We start from the raw sequence: 21583 nt of genomic DNA on the forward strand, positions 1-21583 counted from the left end.
CTGGTTTTTAATCACATTTTTTTTCATGTATCTTGGCATCATGTTCTCCTCCACCAGTCTTACACACTGCTTTTGGATAACTTTATGCTTTACACTCCTGGTGCAAAAAATTCAAGCAGTTCAGCTTGGTTTGATGGCGGCTTGTGATCATCCATCTTCCTCTTGATTATATATTGATTATTCTAGAGTTTTTCAATTTGGTAAAATCAAAGAAACTCATGATTTTAAGTAGTCTCTTATTTTATTTTATTTTTAGAGCTGTATATATATTGGTGCATCTCTAGTATAATCACATTTGTAGCTAAACTGAGTCAGTATAGAGTCAAACTAAGTTAAATAAAGCTAAGCTAAGCATCTACACAGATTTCTCTCCTGAAAACTGTTTATTTGGGTGAGTAAAGCACTTCCGTTTATGTACAGTAAACCTAGATTTACAGATTTTCACTAAGGCTGGGTGCAGCAGCATTAGCAATAGATGCTAATGCCTCCAAACACCTGACATAGTAAACGCGCAGGCGTACAGTCCAGTATACTCGCCTCTCAACTACAAAAGAGCTAATGCTTAGCGTGGTTAGTGGCTAATGCATATGCTGCTCCAGCAGTGCTAGCCGGGGTCAATACCTCACCTCTGAACAGCTCTTGACTGCATTGGTGTTTCTAAATGGTTGTAATGCAGCCCATTCATTAACCTTATTACTCTCTAGGTTAACTGAAGTGTTTTAATATTTGATCCAGAAAATATACTGTCATCATATAACATTTTATGTCTGAATGTTTGTAGACACCCTTTTTTTTTTGAATGCATTTATTCAGCTACTTCAAGTAGTACTTCAAGAATGCTCCAGAATCCAAGATCTAATAAAAAAGCCATTTTATCTGGACAATAGAGACAATTTCTCCATCAAAAACAGAATAAACTCTCGTATAATGACTCTAGTATCTCTTCTTTGACACAACAAACAGGCTAACGACTGGCATTAGGTCAGTATTTAAGCATTTACCCAGGAGGGAAACACTGGGAGATGTTCTGGGAGTGTTTGCTGGGATTGGTGGGATCTCAGCTTGCCCCCACTGTGTGTTTATACTGGTGTATTTACCAGCGGTCGGAGGGGAAGTGGCACGTTGCCTCAGGCTTCCTCTCTGCCTCTCTATTTCTCTCCACAGGGACGCAGATTATATCTGTTTAATCATATCAGAGGCTGACGCTACATTGTTAGCCGTTAGCTGCTAGCCGTTAGCTGCTAACCGTTAGCTTCTGGCTCCTATCTGCCGTGAGCTTCCGGCGTGATACTGGAAACCTCTCTCTGAAAGACGAGCAGCTCATAAAAGACCACAGGCAGATCAGGCCGTGGCTTCAGATGGCTTTAGATAGCATGTGGCTGTAGAAGCAGGTTCTTGAGAAAGGCAGGCATGTTTCTAAATGGGAAATAAATGACCACAGCACTTAGCATAATAAATACAGCTGTAGAAATCTGCTCTCTCAGCTTCTGGCTGCTATTTCTCTGCTAAACAGGTAATCACTGAGCTTCAGTAAGGTTGCTGAACAACATAGCTGGGTAATTTATTACCACCTCTAGTGAATCTAGAGATTGAAACCATAGTATAACATTAAAAACAAATGTAACATACAGCTCTGAAAAAAATTAAAGACCACTTAAAAATCATGAGTTTCTTTGATTTGACCAAATTGAAAACCTCTGGAATATAATCAAGAGGAAGATGGATGATCACAAGCCATCAAACCACCAAACTGAACTGCTTGAATTTTTTGCACCAGGAGTAAAACAGCATAAAGTTATCCAAAAGCAGTGTGTAAGACTGGTGGAGGAGAACATGATGCCAATATGTTTATAGAATAAAACAACAATGTTCATTTTACTCAAATATATACCTATACACAGCGAAATTAGAGAAACTGATTCGGAAACTGAAGTGCTCTCTTAATTTTTTCCATTTGCCTTACATTTTAGCTTTCAACCCACTGCATAGAAACAATACAATGAAAGGTTTCTACTGAGAAATTTTTCATTTTCATTTTTCATTTTTCAGTTAGTGTCGGCCAATTGTTTTATAGCAACCAGTGCTGCTTGGTCCCTTTTCAGCATACAATAAATAGATAAGACAGTATAGGTGTCATGTCTGGTGCTGAAAGCACGTCTGTGTCTCCCACATCCAGCTCTATCTGCGATTCTCACAGTAACAACTACAATACCCAGAACGCACCACTCCATGACACAACACACACTCCCGATCACATGACACATCACATGACGCCACCAGGAAGTCCAGAGTACTGATTACTCAGTGTATTTAAGGACCATGCTCACGCTCACACCTCGCCGAGTATCTGTTTGGTAAATCCTACAATACAAAGCGTTTCTCTTGCCCTTGCTATTTTCCGTGTATGATCTTGTTTTTTGTTTTCTACCGACTTTGATTTTTGCCTGCTCCCTTGTGTTGGATTACCGTGTATGACCTGGACTGTTTATTATACTCTGGATTTTTGCCTACCCTGTGATACTGCCTACCCGTGTATGAACTCTGGACTGTCCTCTGGTTATGGTATGGTTTCTCTACACTGTGCATTTTTGGTACTGACCCTGTTTCTGTTGACTACCCCTGTCTACTCTATAACTTTAATAAAAGTTATTTTATTGTATCTGCACCAGTCTCATTCCTGTCTGGCCCTGACAATAGGTTTGCAATATCAGCCAAATCTAGGCATTAAGCTGATGCTGAAGTTTCTAGACATCCAGACATCATTAGTTGCTGCCATAAAATACTGTAGATATAAAGATATACTGTAGAACTGGCATTTGTTCTGCGAAACAGGTAATCACTGAGCTTCAGTAAGGTTCATTAACCACAGCTGGGTAATTTATTTCCACTACTAGTGTAGTAGAGATGAGCAATTTGAATAGTAACATAAATGCATTTTGAAAGCATGTGTTTCTCCACACAGTGTTACTTCCTCGCTCTATTGGTCAAGCGAGCGCTAGCCAGGCTAATAGCGCTTTGCTTTCTCAAAAATAGCTTTGTGTTCTGATCTTCTCATCTTATTTTTCTTCTAAAACAAGAGGAGCTTTTCTACCATTGGTGCTATATAATCATAGAACTGTCATTATTTCTGCTAAACAGGTAATCACTGAGCTTCAGTAAGGTTGCTGAATAACATATCTGGGTTATCTACCACCACTACTAGAATAGTAGAGATGAGAAATGTGGACACTGACACTATAGTATAACATTAATAAGAAATGTAACAGATATACTTTACAACCATAACCATAGCAAGGTAATTAACCACCACCGCTAGCGCAATAGAGACAGGGATTTCTTTAATTTTCCAAATTGAAATCTTCTCGAATATAATCAAGAGGAAGATGGATGATTACAAGCCATTAAACCACCAAACTGACCTGCTTGAATTTTTGCACCAGGAGTAAAGGCATAAAGTTATCCAAAAGCAGTGTGTAAGACTGGTGGAGGAGAACATGATGCCAAGATGCACGAAAACTGAGATTCAAAACCAGGGTTATTCCACCAAATATTGATTTCTGAACTCTTAAAACTTTATGAATTTGAACTTGTTTAAACGAACGAACGATGAGCCATGTGATCCGGCATGTCTGAGGAGTTGAGTACAAGTGTATTATGGGAAATGGAGTTTTATTTCTGCTAAACAGGTAATCACTGAGCTTCAGTAAGGTTGCTGAATAACATATCTGGGTTATCTATCACCACTACTAGAATAGTAGAGATGAGAAATGTGGACACTGACACTATAGTATAACATTAATAAGAAATGTAACAGATATACTTTACATTTTAGCTTTCACCCAACTGCATAAAAACAATCATAATTGTTGACTAATCGACTAATTAAAAAAAATCATCAGATTAGTCGACTACCAAAATACCAAAACTCATTAGTTGCAGCTATAATATAATGTATTTATATATATATATATCACTGAGCTTCAGTAAGGTTCATTAACCATAGCTAAGATGAGCAATTTGTATACTAACATAAATGCATTTTGAAAGCATGTGTTTCTCCACACAATGTTGCCTCTTTGCTCTATTGGTCATGTGAGCGCTAGCCAGGCTAATAACGCTTTGCTTCATAAAAAAATGAGCTTTTCTGATCTTCTCATCTTATTTTTCTTCTGAAACAAGAGGAGCTTTTCTAACACATGACTTTCTCAGAGGGAGAGGGATCTCTGGAGGGCAGAGCCGTGAACAGTGTCCCAGGAGACAGCCGCTAACACAGAGCTAATGACTCTGGATTGATATGAGCGCATGCTGCATAATGGCAGGCCTTGTTCGGCGTAGCAGCGCGGGTCGTCTGTAATGTCGTCGGTTAATTCGGTGAGGACTGGTGTCGGATGTGACGGCGCAGGTCTGTCCGTTATGGGCGTGTGCCCTGCGGTGGTCGGGCTAGCTTTGCATATTGTTATCTGCTTTCAGTTTTGCATATTTCCTGAGATGTGCGAGGGCCGGGGTGAGCTGTGGTTGTGGTTGAGCCGTGTGCAGCGCTGATGGAACGGGCTGCGGTGGATAAGAACAGACATTTAGCATCGCGCGGGAGCAGCTACAGTGGGCAGGAATCAAACACAGTGTTCCCTCTGGAGGAACTTGATTGACACGGACAAGACAGCTTCCTCATCCTTCCCGTCTTCCCCTCTTTACCAGCGCAGAGACGAGGCATCTTCTTTTTTAAAGAGAGACGTGAAGAAAGTGAATCCAGACGTATCTTTCTTTTTTTTTTTTGGTTGAACTGAGCGGAACGTCACAGAAATCTGTGTGGGTTGTGGCCTATGAATCTGCCCACCACCAATTTCCACACTCCCATTTCCACACTCAGAGTTGCCAGGTATAGAACACAACAGCACGTAATCAGCTGTGCCTGTGAACAAGTAATCACTGAGCTTCAGTAAGGTTTGCTAACCATAGCAAGGTAATTAACCACCACCACTAGCGTTATAGAGACAGGGATTTCTTTAATTTGACCAAATTAAAAGGAGGAAGATGGATGATCACAAAACATCAAATCAAATCCAAAAGCAGTGTGTAAGACTGTTGGAGGAGAACATGATGCCAAGATGCATGAAAAAAACTGTGATTAAAAACCAGAGTTATTCCACCAAATATTGATTTCTGAACTCTTAAAACTTTTTGAATATGAACTTGTTTAAACGAACGAACGATGAGCCATGTGATCCGGCATGTCCGAGGAGTTGAGTACAGGTGTATTATGGGAAATGGAGTTTTTTTTTTCTGGAGCATTAGAGTCTGTGGCAGGCAGACAGACAGTGATAGTTTAAATTAGTTATTTAGTTATTAGTGAAATAACTAAATTAAATAGTTTTAGTTAGTTATTAGCATTGTCCTAATACTTTTGTACATACAGTAAACTGTACGTTTTTAGACCCTAGAAGAGGAATTGTCGAAAGTCAGAAAGTTTATTCTCCTCTTCTGAATGAAATCTAAGGGTTTTAACTCGGCAGCATCCCAATATAACCACCTCTCCAGAACTGAATAAGCCTGTGGAGCAGATGAGCTTTATTTATGGACGCTTCCTTCCCAGAGTAGTTTGTTTACAGTAAGTTTTAATGGCTGTGTTCAATCTCACCATTGTAGCAGAGCCAGGTTTATTAATAGAGAACTCTATAGGCCTTTTCTCAGCCTTGCTGTTGGGGATTTTCACTAGACGTCCGAAAGGTGTGGACATACCTTCTAATACAGTCAGCTGCTTTACAGTAAGTTGAACTCGTTGCTGATACACACGTGCAAATGCACACATTTAGTTGGTTTAGGACTTTAGGCACATACATTTGACTCTGGTTCCATTTTCCTCTTGATTTTATTCCAGATGTTTTCAATTTGGTAAAATCAAAGAAGGAAGATGGATGATCACAAGCCATTAAACCAAACTGAACTGCTTGAATTTTTGCACCAGAAGTGTAAAGCATAAAGTTATCCAAAAGCAGTGTGTAAGACTGGTGGAGAAGGAGAACATGATGCCAAGATTCTTGAAAACTGTGCTTAAAAACCAGGGTTATTCCACCAAATATTGATTTCTGAACTCTTAAAACTTTATGAATAAGAACTATATATATGATATGATGCCCTTGAGCACGAGAAGGTTAAAATCAGCTTATTTCTTTTTTAAGTTCTAATTAATTAATATTTTAAGTAATGGTAGGTGAAATATTCCTTGTACACGTGCAACATTGAGTTCTCCGAAAAAACTTAAATATTCCTTAATGAATCATTATTGGATCGAATCGAATTGAATCAAACTGGGTCCTTGTGAATTGGAATTAAATCGATTCTAGAAATCATTGGCGAATGCCAGCCCTAACAATATTAATTTTATTACAAAAGCACAAGACATCAGAATATGTTGGAATTGAGATATAATAAATGTTTAAACATTTAAAATTAATAAAACAAGGCGAGTTATACCTGCAGTTCTTTGGATGTTGTTGTGGGGTCTTTTTTTTTACCTCTTGGATGAGTCGTCGCTGTGCTCTTGGAGTAATTTCTTTAGGTCGGCCGGTCACTCCTGGGAAGGTTCACCAGTGTTCCATTTGTGTTTTCTCCGTTAGTGAATAATAGTGAATCTCTGTGGTTCTCTGGAGTCCCAAAGCTTTAGAAATGATTTTATAACCTTTTCCAGACTGATAGATGATCAATGACTTTGTTTCTTATTTGTTCCTGATTTTGTTTTTGGCTATAAGCAGGATGTCTGGCTTTTGAATATCTTTTGGTCTACTTCGCTTTGTCAGGCAGGTCCTATTTAAGTGATTTCTTAATTGAGAACAGGTGTGGCAATAATCAGGCCTGGGTGTGGCTAGAAAAATTGAGAAATTGAACTCAGGTGTGATAAACCACAGTTAGGTTTGGATTTTTTCTCCCTTAATAAAAAATCATAAAAAAAAATTGCATTTTGTATTTACTTTTGTAGTGTTTGACTATAATTAAAATTTGGTTGTTTATCTGAAACAATTAAAAGTTACAAAATACGAAAAAATCATAACAGGCCTGAATCATTATTAAAATTTAATATCCAGCGCACAGCAGCAGTATATGAACAGCATATTTAGTTGAAGGTGCGAATAAACCAAAATCAGAGGTGAACATCCAGTATTAAACACATTCACTCTGACGCTAAAAGGCAGAGGCCAGTATGTAAGGAAAGCAGGTACAGAGATATGAATCTCTATGATTACATATCTGAGGTGATTCATCAAACCTGCGAGACCTCCATGCTAACCAAACCCCTTATCACACCTTCTGCCATGTGATAATTTAGGTGCTCCGTACGCCGGTGGACGGTGGAAACCAGTGCGGTCGTTATGCTCTGAGATAAAAGATGCGGATGCTTGGTACCATGAAGTTTATGATGCATTTTACCAGTTATAATTAATTTAATTTTAACATATGAAATATACTAGTGCATCTCAAAAAAGTAGAATATCATTAAAAATGTGTTCAAAATGTGAAACTCATATATTATATAGATGTATTACACTGCACTTTTATAGAGATGTGGATTTCATTTTCCAGCAGGACTTGGCACACTGCCCACACTGCCAGAAAGTACCAATTAGTATTATATTATATTCTCATTTTCTGAAACACTGATTTGTGGGGTTTCATTGGCTGTAAGCCATAATCATTAATCATCAATAAAATAAATAAACACTTAAAATAGATCACTCTGTGTTTACTACATCTATATAATATATAGAGTTTATTATATAGAGTTCAACTAAATTACTGAAATCAAGTAACTTGATAGTATATGATAGTATAATTTTTCGAGATGCACTAGTATAGGATACTTAGATAAAAAATGTATTGCAATAGAAAAGTAGTTTCTTAGCCGATGAACAGAAACACAAAGATGTGTAGAACAAATTTAGTTTGACTTTTTCAAAACTTTCTGGATGTTTTTATTTTTTCAAAACTTAACCAGGCCTAGAATTTTCTTTTTTTTTTTTTAATTCCATTACTTTTACAGGTTTGTCATGACCGTACAAACCCTGTAACAGATAATAAAACACAATAATAATATAATTTTTTAAATCAGTTTTTAACAGCAGAAATTAATATTTGGTGGAATAACCCTGGTGGTTTTTAATCACAGTTTTCATGCATCTTGGCATCATGTTCTCCTCCTCCACCAGTCTTACACACTGCTTTTGGATAACTTTATGCTTTACACTCCTGGTGCAGAAATTCAAGCAGTTCAGTTTGGTGGTTTGATGGCTTGTGATCATCCATCTTCCTCTTGATTATATTCCAGAGGTTTTTTTAGGAGTGTAAATCATAAAGTTATAAAAAAAGCAGTGTGTAAGACTGATGGAGGAGAACATGCCAAAATGCAATAACTGATTAAAAATCAGGGTTATTACACCAAATATTGATTTCGGAATTCTTAAAACTTTATGAATATGCATCTTTTTTATTGTTATTTCAGTCATTTCTCATTTTCTGTAAATAAATGCTCTAAATGACTAAATATTTTTATTTGGAATTTGGGAGAAATGTTGTCCGTAGTTTATAGAATAAAACAACAATGTTCATTTTACTCAAACATAAACCTATAAATAGCAAAATATATAAGCAGTATATATTAAGCAGACAGGCAGGGTTAGCGTGGTGTGCATCAGTAGCTTGTTCTTCAGGGTTCAAGGCTGGTAACATTTGTGTAGTGTCCCGTTTGAGCTGAAAGTGCAAATATCAGGCGGTGTGTGTGTGTGTGTGTGTGTGTGTGTGTGTGTCGGGACCGCCTGAGCCTGTGTTCCCGTGTGTTTATGTAGGCCAGGAGTGTGTGTGTGTGTGTGTGTGTGTGTGTGTGCATCCACAGCTGCTCTGGACCGGGTGGAAATAAAGGCCTACTTAATTTTCTCTCTCTGCTGAAGAAATGAACAGCAATAACAAGGCGCTCATCTGTGGTTATGATGCCGCCCGGCTCCATCATCACTCGTCCGTTTGAGGAAAAGGGCACCGTGCATTCAGCCGGTGTTCGGGCTGCCGGTGCCGAGGTGGTATTTACCAACCGGCTCGGGAAATGGCAATCTCTCCGGACAGCGGGAGAGGAAGTAACGGAGAGGAGGGATAGAGGATAAGAGCTGAGAGGAGCTACTGTATTACATTAGTGCTGCCTCTGATCATGTGCTGCTTAATGGAATAAAAAAAAGACTGCAGATTGCTACAGGCATCATCTGCTCGAGTAAAAGTGTCACACTGCGGTTTTCCCCATTCATTTAAAGCAGCGCTACGTGAGATTATATGTATTTTTTGCTTATGAGTTCCCCTAACAGTTAAAACAGTTACAGTCACATGCATTTCTGGACAAGCTGGCTGAGAGACAGGAAATGTATTGTGCATTTAACTATCCCTATCAGACAAGCTTTACACATGCATTTCTGGACAAGCTGAGAGAGATACAGAAAGTAGAATAGGAAAACATTTACACATGCATTTCTGGACAAGCTGAGAGATGCAGAGAGTGGAATATGTGTTTTGAACCATACCTATAGGACACACTTTACACATGCATTTCTGGACAAGCTGAGAAAGATACAGAAAGTAGAATTTATGCCTGGAATCACCCCTGTAGGAAAAGCATTACACATACTTTTCTGCGCAATCTAAGAGAGATACAGAAAGTGTTATTTTTGCTTTAAGAAACGCTAAAGGACATGCTTTACACATGCATTTCTGGACAAGCTGAGATAGATACAGAAAATGGAATAGGGAAACATTTACACATGCATTTCTAGATAGGCTGAGATATACAGAAAGTGGAATTTGTGCCTTGAGCCATCTATATAGGACACACTTTACACATGCATTTCTGCTTTGTCCAGTCCTTATAGGACAAGCTTTACGCATGCATTTCTGCACAAGCTGAGAGAAACAGAAAGTGGAATTTTTGCCTTGAGCCATACCTATAGACCAAGCTGTACACACAAATTTCAGGGTTTTATGGTGTTGCTTTAAACCTGGCATTTACTCCGCTTCGTTTATGCTTGGTTCACCCAAAAACTAGACTGCAATTATTTTTTATTTATTGTTGTTTTCTTAGTATTATGTGACTGAAACATATCCAACTGTCTATAGAAAAAGAGTCAGTTTTCATTTTGTACAATAGCTTGTATATTTGATTGTATAGCTATTTATCGATATAATCGACAGTTTCGATTATGTAAATATGTCGATAACAAATGTAATTTTCGACTAATCGTTAATTTGTAACAGTACTGCACTACACAAAGTGCTGGGGAGAGAAGCGCAATGGGTGATGGGTAATTGGCTCACTCCAAAAGTGCCCAAACACAACATATTACATATTTAATCCGTAAATATCAGTATTTCCATGTTTAAACAAAATTCAGATATTTAAATGGCATTTAAATCTCATGTTCTGTTGTTTCTATCGTTTTTAGAGATGACAGAAATAATCGTTGACTAATCAACTAATCGAAAAAAAAATCGTCAGATTAGTCGATTACCAAAATAATCATTAGTTGCAGCCAAACAATTATAATTGAAACAATTATAATCACTGAATGATAATGAATGCATGAAAAATGTAGATTATCACAGTTTGATTCTTCTTTGTGGTCCTTTATTATGGTAGTTAGCAGGACAGTGGCCCCGGGACATTGCTCTGCTGGGATGTGCTAAGCGTTAGCCTAGCCTGGGTGTTGGATGGGTAGAGTTACAGCGAGCAGATTGCTGCTTGCATTACGCCTGGAGGGATCGGGTGGGGGGTGGAGGGGCTGGATGCGCTCGGCTGGCTGGAAGCTGGATCCCGTTGCATTTCCTGCGGCGCTGCAGGGCCGATGGTGAGAGGGCAGGGGGGTGTAATTAGCTCCCGGCTTCGGGAGCAGGTCCGCCAACAGAGCCGGCTAGCGGCAGGTGAGTCCCCGACGTGATTAGAGCAGCTGGTGTTTAATCAAGTCAGGTTTATTTTATTTTATCCATTTTATCTGGAGGAAGCTTTTACTGCCTTTGTGTTCAAAGACAACTCAGTCCAGCCTCGCTAATTCTAGCTATTTAACTGTGTTTGAGGACTTTGTGGACTTGCTAGTCATTGGACAAGCTTTACACATGCATTTCGGGACAAGCTGAGAGATCCAGAAAGTGGAATTTGTGCTTTAACCATCCCTATATTACAAGGTTTAAACATGCATTTCTGAACAAGCTGAGAGATCCAGAAAGTGGAATTTGTGCTTTAACCATCCCTATATTACAAGGTTTAAACATGCATTTCTGGACAAGCTGAGAGATCCAAAAAGTGGAATTTGCACTTTGATTCATCCCTTTAGGGCAAGCTTTACACATGCATTTCTGGACAAGCTGAAAGAGATACAGAAAATACAATTTGTGCCTTCATTTTTCCGTATAGGACACGCTTTAAACATGCATTTCTGGACAAGCTGATATATTTCAATTACTGCTGAGTATCATATAACTGCTTTGAAACCAGCCAATAAACTCAAAATCATATAAAATCAGATCTTTACTCTGAGAATACTCCAGTTAAAAGTATGCACTTATATTTGCCTCTCTTTATCAGATTTCTTAATCAGATTTATTGACTTTACTCCGAATGTAGGTGTTTTTGGGAGTGGGATTGTTTCTAATAATGTTGCAAATAAGTGGAAATACAAGGAATTGTACGTGTTTCTAATAAAGTGGCCAGTTGTTCGGGGAATGATTTACCTGTTGTTGGTTTAGTGGCTCAGTGTGTTTGTTAGGTCTGGTCTGGGACTGGTTTCCAGTAAGCAGGCAGGGGCGGACAGGACCTCCACTGGAGTTTATAGTTTATAGAGCGCTGGTGTTTTTGGAGCCAGAGGCTCGGAGGGGGTCTGGAGCGTTTCCGTTATGCTGTGTTCTTCATGTTCTTCTTGTTTTTAGCTTTTACTGATTGGGTTTCGCAGCTGCTCTGCACTGTTTTGTGGGATCACTTTCACTACATGCATTATATAGCAGACATAATATCTTATAATGACTGTAACTAATAACCTGCATGCATTATATAGCATACATAATATCTTATAATGACTGTAACTAATTACCTACATGCATTATATAGCATACATAATATCTTATAATGACTGTAACTAATTACCTACATGCATTATATAGCATACATAATATCTTATAATGACTGTAACTAATTACCTACATGCATTATATAGCATACATAATATCTTATAATGACTGTAACTAATAACCTGCATGCATTATATAGCATACATAATATCTTATAATGACTGTACCTAATAACTTACATGCATTATATAGCATACATAATATCTTATAATGACTGTAACTAATTACCTACATGCATTATATAGCATACATAATATCTTATAATGACTGTAACTAATAACCTGCATGCATTATATAGCATATATAATATCTTATAATGACTGTAACTAATAACCTACATGCATTATATAGCATACATAATATCTTATAATGACTGTTACGAATAACTTACATGCATTATATAGCATACATAATATCTTATAATGACTGTACCTAATAACTTACATGCATTATATAGCATATATAATATCTTATAATGACTGTAACTAATAACCTGCATGCATTATATAGCATACATAATACCTAATAATGACTGTACCTAAAAACCTACATGCATTATATAGCATACATAATATCTTATAATGACTGTAACTAATAACCTGCATGCATTATATAGCATACATAATATCTTATAATGACTGTACCTAATAACTTACATGCATTATATAGCATACATAATACCTTATAATGACTGTAACTAATAACCTGCATGCATTATATAGCATACATAATATCTTATAATGACTGTACCTAATAACTTACATGCATTATATAGCATACATAATACCTTATAATGACTGTAACTAATAACCTGCATGCATTATATAGCATACATAATATCTTATAATGACTGTACCTAATAACTTACATGCATTATATAGCATATATAATATCTTATAATGACTGTAACTAATAACCTGCATGCATTATATAGCATACATAATACCTAATAATGACTGTACCTAAAAACCTACATGCATTATATAGCATACATAATATCTTATAATGACTGTAACTAATAACCTGCATGCATTATATAGCATACATAATATCTTATAATGACTGTACCTAATAACTTACATGCATTATATAGCATACATAATATCTTATAATGACTGTAACTAATAACCTGCATGCATTATATAGCATACATAATATCTTATAATGACTGTAACTAATAACCTGCATGCATTATATAGCATACATAATATCTTATAATGACTGTACCTAATAACTTACATGCATTATATAGCATACATAATATCTTATAATGACTGTAACTAATTACCTACATGCATTATATAGCATACATAATATCTTATAATGACTGTAACTAATAACCTGCATGCATTATATAGCATATATAATATCTTATAATGACTGTAACTAATAACCTACATGCATTATATAGCATACATAATATCTTATAATGACTGTTACGGATAACTTACATGCATTATATAGCATACATAATATCTTATAATGACTGTAACTAATAACCTACATGCATTATATAGCATACATAATATCTTATAATTACTGTACCTATGCATTATATAGCATACATAATATCTTATAATGACTGTACCTAATAACTTACATGCATTATATAGCATACATAATATCTTATAATGACTGTACCTAATAACTTACATGCATTATATAGCATACATAATACCTTATAATGACTGTAACTAATAACCTACATGCATTATATAGCATACATAATTCCTTATAATGTCTATACCTGATAAATTACAAGCATTATATAGCATACATAATACATTATGACTGTAACTAATAACCTACATGCATTATATAGCATACATAATATCTTATAATGACTGTAACTAATAACCTACATGCATTATATGTTTTAGAGTACAAGCATGTACAAAATGCCATATATTAGTGTGCACAATGTTCTTATGAGCAGATACTATAAAGCATTATGAATCCTCTCTTTATACTATATTAACATATTTGTTTTTTTACAGTGTGTTACAGTGTATGTTGCTTATATAAGTACTTATGAGTTATAACACAAGCATTTGACGATCTTTATAAGGTAATATGTATGCTTTATAATGCATTATGAATACAGGATTCATAGGAAGAGTTACTGAATATTCTTAGATCTCATTGACCCATTTTTTAAGAATCACTAGAAAAGCAGCATCCTGGTCCTCCGGGCTCTTTCCTCGTCCTCTTCCTCCTCTCTTTATCTCAGTGTTGTTGAGGGTTGGGTCACTTCCTGTCCTTTCCAGGCTCGCTCTGCTTTAGACAGATGCCTCGCTGGCATGCTGTGGATTTGTGTTATTAGTAAGAAGAGTAATGAGTGTGTTTTTCCCCTCTCTCGCTCTCTCCATCACTCTCGCGCTCTCTAATCTGGCTGCTGCGCGAGTAGGGGGTGGGCTGTAAGGAGGCGAGGGGTGTGCTATAGCCTGTAAAGGAGGATTAATCTGACGCCAAGCTGAAGAATCAGATCTTTGAGGTTTTCCAATCAGCTTCTTCATCAGCCTCGGCGAGGGGCGTTAATCTCTGACCTCACCACGCAATTCAGATTGATCGCGATTAAGCAGCGTACTGTACTTTATACAATGTTGTTTTATTCTATAAACTACGGTCAACCTTTCTCCCAAATTCCAAATAAAAATTTTGTCATTTAGAGCATTTATTTAGAGCAGAAAATGAGAAATGGCTAAATTAAGAAAAAAAGATGCAGAGCTTTCAGACTTTTCAGGAAAACTGCAGTTTTCCTGCATTTCAGGCTTGTTCTCCTCCACCAGTCTTACACACTGCTTTTGCCTTTGATTTTTTCTTTGATTTCACCAAATTATACCAAATACCTATGGAATATAATCAAGAGGAAGATGGATGATCACAAGCCATAAAACTAAAGCTGAACTGCTTGAATTTTTGCAACAGGAGTAAAGCAGCATAAAGTTATCCAAAAGCAGTGTGTAAGACTGGTGGAGGAGAGAACATGATGCCAATTAATTAAAATCCAGGTCTGAAAGCTCTGCATCTTCTTTGTTATTTCAGCCATTTCTTATTTTCTGATTTCTTATTTATTTAGTTTTATTTATAATTTATTTGATTTCAGGCAAAATCCTGGGTTTACGGTGCAACTGAACTCTTTCACTCTTTAGGCCCTGTCTTAAACGTTGTTTTTTTACTATATTTACATCATTATTGTAAGTCGCTTTGGACAAAAGCATCTATAAAAAATATAATATAATGTAAAAATGTAATGTAATGTAATGTAATTAGGGATAGGTCTAGCAATGCAGCTGGAGCTCCTGAGACGGCAGCAGCATGTGGATGAGCATTGTCCTGTTAAAGTAGTGCATTTGAAAAAGCTATCGGCACTTGTTTCAGCCACCTAGTCTTGGTGAAAGTTGTGTGTGTGTGTGTGTGAGTGAACAGATGTACCACAGGCTTGAGTGTGTGGGCACACACACATTCAACCTAACGGACTAGAGAGGAAGAATAGAGAGGAGAGAAAAAAAAAAAAGGATACGGGTGCCTTTCTTTGCCTCAGGCTGAGGTCTTTCCTCTGCACTCGAGAGAAAAAGAGAGAGAAAGAGAGAGAGAGAATAAGAGAAAGGGGGGATGAATACTTGGCCCACTTCTAACCTGCAGCTCGTCGCAGGCCGTGCCCTGCTGCTATTATTCCTGCCTAATTGGACAGAAAAAACATGCGTCAAAATGTGCATTGCCTCACAGCGGGAGGGGCGAGGGGGTGACGGGAAGTCCTGGGGTTCTTTATATATCAGTATTTCTTCCTCTCCCTCACTCATTCACTTATTCATTCATTCTGTGTGTCTTTAGAAATGCTTGGTTTGTTTTTTTTTAAGGCATATTATATCTCCTTATTTTAGACATTAAAAATCTGCGCAGTTAAAATAGCAATCCGCCAAAGTCAGAGCTCACCTGGCTCTTATTAGAAAAGATGAGAAACTGGCACAATGTTCAGGTAAATTTCTGCTGTATTGCTATCTTAGCAACGAAAAACACAGGTGCTCCGCTGACTCATTAAAACACTGACAGCAGTCAACAGACAGACGTTCAATGCTATCACCAATAAACAGAATCAAAAAATAAAATAACATTATATTCCACATCAACACACAATATACATATATAAAACTGTCATATTATTTTTCATATAATACTAGCAGGTCAGTTTCCTCTGCTAAGAAGTGTTGGACACATTGGTCCAGGTAGCTGCGCCGTTAAAATAGCCATCTGCCAAAGTCAGAGCTCACCTGGCTCTTATAGAAAAAGATGAGCAACTGTCACAATGTTCAGGTAAATTTCTGCTGTATTGCTATCTTAGCAACGAAAAACACAGGAGCTCCGCTGACTGATTAAAACCCTGACAAGTCAACAAACAGACGTTCAATGCTATCACCAATAAACAGAATTAAAAAATAAAATAACATTATACTCCACATCAACACAATATATACATATATATATATATATATATATATATATATATATATATATATATATATATATATATATATATTATATATATATAGCAGGTCAGGTTTGTCTGCTGAGAAGCATTGGGCACATTGGTCCAGGTAGCTGCGCCGTTAAAATAGCAATCCGCCAAAGTCAGAGCTCACCTGGATCTTAAAGGGAATGATGAGCAAGTGACACACTGATCCACACGCTTATTCTGACAGACTGTAATACACTAAAGGAAGCATAGGGGATGCTATTTAATGCTCTATAATGTTCGTATGATCCACACACTCATTCTGACAGACTGTAATACACTACAGCAAGCGTAGAGGGCACTTTATAATGCTCTATAATGCTTTATAATGTTTTTTATAATCAACACACTCGTTCTGACAGACTGTCATACACTACAGGAAGCTTAGAGTGCACTCTATAATGCTCTATAATGCTTTATAATGTTCGTATGATCCACACTCTCATTCTGACAGACTGTAATACACTACAGGAAGCTTAGAGTGCGCTTTATAATGCTCTATAATGCTTTATAATGTTCATATGGTCCACACACTCATTCTGACAGACTGTAATACACTACAGGAAGCTTAGAGTGCACCCTATAATGCTCTATAATGCTTTATAATGTTCGTATGATCCACACTCTCATTCTGACAGACTGTAATACACTACAGGAAGCTTAGAGTGCACTCTATAATGCTCTATAATGCTTTATAATGTTCGTATGATCCACACTCTCATTCTGACAGACTGCAATACACTACAGGAAGCTTAGAGTGCACTTTATAATGCTCTATAATGCTTTATAATGTTCGTATGATCCACACTCTCATTCTGACAGACTGTAAAACACTACAGGAAGTGTAAGGGGCACACCATGATGCTCTATAATGCTTTATAATGTTCATATGATCCACACACTCATTCTGACAGACTTTAAAACACTACAGGAAGCTTAGAGTGCACGTTTTAATGCTCTATAATGCTTTATAATGTTCATATGATCCACACACTCATTCTGACAGACTGTAATACACTACAGGAAGCGTTTGGGGACAGTTTATCTTTTAGTGATTCATTTAAAAATACTGTATAATCAAAGCGATTAGTTCTAGACAGTGCCTTTGATTGCAGCACTAGTTTGATTCTTCATTTGCTGTGGAAAGAGGAAAGCCCAGCTGCTAGTGCTAGTGATGTTCCTCAGGGTCAGCGTCGGAGAAAATAACTGCTAATTAAGTGGATTATTAGCCTGCTGGTGTGCTTGGTGGAGGGTGTATTTATTCATTAACATCACAGCAGACACTGTAACAAAACAGCCGCGCTTAGAGACCACCGGAGTCCAGTAAAACTGTGTGTATATGTGTGTGTGTGTTTACTGGTGGATTTCTGGCGATTGACTAAAGCTACTTTTTTTTTGAGTTAATCAGTTTTGGTATCAGAGATGCTGCAGGTGTTTTAGGAGCCACAGCTGTAGATATATTTAATATATCATATTTTTCGCACTATAAGGTGCACCAGATTGTATGGCACTATTATGCGACACTAGTAAGGAACAGGGGTGTTGCCATGTTTCCCTTCTAATTGACCTGTAAAGCTAAGCTAAGTTAAGTAAACAAAACTGTCATTCTTAAAAAAATGTATTGTCTTTTAAAGTTGAACGAGTGCTGGAATCTACAGATTGCTAGATTTCTCACCTGAAAACTGTTTATTTGGGTGAGTAAAGAGCTTCTATTTATTTACAGTGAGCTTAGATTTCCAGATTTCTGCTAGCGCTAGCAACGGTTAGCGGCTAATGCCGCCCAACAGCGCAACACTATGGAACCCTGAGTGTTCCAGTGAGCCAGGGTGATATTAGCTAGCGGTTCGTTCCACATAGTTTGTTTTAAAACAGTAAAAGTGCAGGCTATAATCAGATATACTCACCTCTGAATAATGAAAGAGCTAGCGCTTAGCGTGGTTAGTGGGTAATGCTAATATTAATGCTGCTCCAGCAGTGCTAGCTGGGGTAAGCAGCAGGCTACAGACTGATAATACACACCTCTGAGCTACAAAAAAGCTAGCACTTAGCGTGGTGAGCGGGTAATGCTTGTGCTAATGCTGCTCCAGCAGTGCTAGCAGGGGTTAGCAGCAGGCTACAGACTGATAAAACTCACCTCTGAATGGTGAAAGAGCTAGCGCTTAGCGTGGTTAGCGACTAATGCTAATACTGCTCCAGTCTGGGTGCTGGAGAACTAAACTGAAACTCCTGTATAACTCTGTACTTCAGCAGAGTGACTTTACTGCTCCTTAATACCTGACTGATAGAATTCATACATAAGGACCACCGGATTATAAGGAGCTCTGATGATTTTGGGGAAAATTAAAGGATTTTAAGGGCACCTTATAGTGTGAAAAATGTAGTACTAATATACTGAGATAAACTAGATGGATAAATGGGATGAAACACCTGTTTACTCATTGTTTCTTCAGAAATCAAGAGTATTAAAAGTGTTTTGTTTGAGTAGTATATATATTTTTCTACTAGGTTTTGGATCTTTTTTATAAGGATTTGATTGCATGTAGTTGTAAGAGCTGTGTGTGCATTTGCACATATGGATCAGCAGTGGCTGCAACTGAAGTAGCTGAATTTACTTATTAAAAGGGGTGTCCACAAATATTAGGACATAACCCTGGATTTGCATTGTCACCAGTCCTCTAAAATGTTAATTATTTGCCTTAAAGGGTAAATATTATAGCTCTTTTTACACAAGTTAGAAAACGGTAGGTCTATGGGCTATATAAAACATGTTAAAGATAAAGATAAAGATATCACCAGCTCTATTCTCTCCAGTTTCAGTCACTTTCACAATGAGCCATTTAAGGGCATTTTTTTTACTTTTATGCAAATAAGCTGTTGCTGGCCACACCCCCATGTTTACACTCAGTGTTTACCACACGTTAGGGTTAGCTTGTTCTAAATGACGAAAGAAGAATAAGCTAGTTCATGCTTAACTGCGATAGAAGCACAAAAATCATTAGTTGAAGTGTAACAGTAGGTACAGATCCCTCCCTCAAACGAAGTCTGCTGGCAAATCCTGCTGCCTGAGGTTCTTAACTGAAATGACTGAAATAAATGAAATCTTCAGCTGATGGGTGAGAGCTGGATTCAGGGTGGTTCTATGCAGGTTTTCTTATTGTAATGTCACAATAGACAGATACTAAAGGACACAAAAAGTGAATTTTATATTTAAAAATATACATACATAGTTTTTTTTTATATGCAGCAACTTAATAAAACTGTATGTATAGGCTTTATTTATTTGTTGACATGCACAAAAATCACAGGACAAAAGTGGATAAATTTATAATAAATTCTTAAATAAGGGGACGGCTTGGAAATGCTAACCCCTGTATAAGTTTTGAGGGTCTATCTTGTAAGGGTAGGGTAAACTATGGAAGTTGAAGTGAGGTCTGTCTGTTCACTCACAGTGGACAGTGAGTGCAATGGGTGGTAATAATGGTGACCGGCAGCTTCTGGCTGGAATTGTCCATGCAAAAAAAAACCAAGCGATTCTAGGAAACATTAAAAATGAAGGATAATGAAGGATAATTAATGATAATTAAGGAAGATCAGATGCTCTGATTAAGAATGAGCAGAAAAGTGTCGACGTTTCCAGAGTGTTTAGTTCACACTTCACCCACTTCCTTCCACCAACACACACCCTGAGGGCGCGGCCATCCTTTCACTGCTTCCTCTGAGACACACACACACACCGAAACACACACACACACACACACACACACACACACACAGAATATCTCCTACAGCTTCAACACAACAATAATAGAGATAGCAAGAAAGGATGGAGATCTGAAAATCTTCTTCATCCCATTCTTAACCTATAGGGTTTAATATGATTTCAGCCCATACTTTACAGCTACAACAGCTTTAGCTTTTCTGAGAAGGCTTTACAAGAGAGATAATAAGGGGCACTGTCAATCAAACTTTTTGACAGGTGACCTTTTGACCTTTGCACTATCAATCAAACTTTTTGACAGGTGACCTTTTGACCTTTGCTAGGTGCCCTTTGACCTCTCCCCACAGCACATGCCTCCTTTTCTGGAATGTGACCTTTGACCCCTCAGATCACCCTATGATGCTGTCAGTTATTAATTATGTTTTCAATCATCTGTAATTACTTTTGACCTTTGCCATGTGCCCTTTGACCCCTCCCCACACCCCGTGCCTCCTTTTCTGGAATGTGACATTTGACCCCTCAGATCACCCTATGATGCTGTCAGTTAGTAATTATGTTTTCAATCATCTGTAATTACCATTGACCCCTCAGATCCCCTGACCCTTGAACTCTCTTAATTATTTTTCTGACATCAATGACTACGAGTCTCCGGTAATTATGTTTTCAATCATCTGTAATTACCCCTGCCATTCGTCATTCATGTTTTGGATATGAGGTAATTTAAACCATGGTGACACACCGCCCCGCCCATCCCTCCGCCCTTCCTGCCCCATCCCCACCTCTTCCCGTCCCGCCCAGCCCCGCCCCCATCATTATTCAGATTGTCCTGATTGGTCAAAAAAATTCCCGCCAAAAGTATTGACCAATAAGGTTGTTATTCCTATGGAGCAATCACAGCAAGCCTGCGAGTGAAATGTGTATTTAAGAGTTAGCGAGATGTGTGAAGGACCGAGAGAACGGAGCAATGGCTTGTGTTTCTGAGGTTGCTGAAAACCAAAGCTTCCCATACCGGGATTTGAACCCGGACCGTCTGGATGAAAGCCAGAAATCCTACGCGTTAGACCATATGGGAGGATCTGTAGAAGAAGAGCACGATGACGAGAATCTAAAAAGGTACCGAACAAGGGAGAGCATTCCTGAACCAATCGCTCAAGGAGCGCTCAAGGATCGAGTCTGGCGTTTGTCAGATGGAACTTACTTTGGTTTTGTTT

At 37.7% G+C, this 21583-nt stretch overlaps 1 protein-coding gene and 1 non-coding gene across 3 annotated transcripts in view; one reads left to right on the plus strand and one right to left on the minus strand.

Moving 5' to 3' along the window:
- The window catches only part of LOC103028203 (mannosyl-oligosaccharide 1,2-alpha-mannosidase IA), a 366316-nt gene that overhangs the window by 6998 nt on the left and 337735 nt on the right, over positions 1–21583 (plus strand). The gene's annotated exons all lie outside the window — the stretch shown is intronic.
- trnae-uuc (transfer RNA glutamic acid (anticodon UUC)) lies at positions 21373–21444 on the minus strand. The gene has a single exon. It is a non-coding gene; the product is annotated as a tRNA-Glu (tRNA).

The sequence above is a fragment of the Astyanax mexicanus genome, chromosome 1, assembly GCF_023375975.1.
Source record: "Astyanax mexicanus isolate ESR-SI-001 chromosome 1, AstMex3_surface, whole genome shotgun sequence".
NCBI classification, from domain to species: domain Eukaryota; kingdom Metazoa; phylum Chordata; class Actinopteri; order Characiformes; family Acestrorhamphidae; genus Astyanax; species Astyanax mexicanus.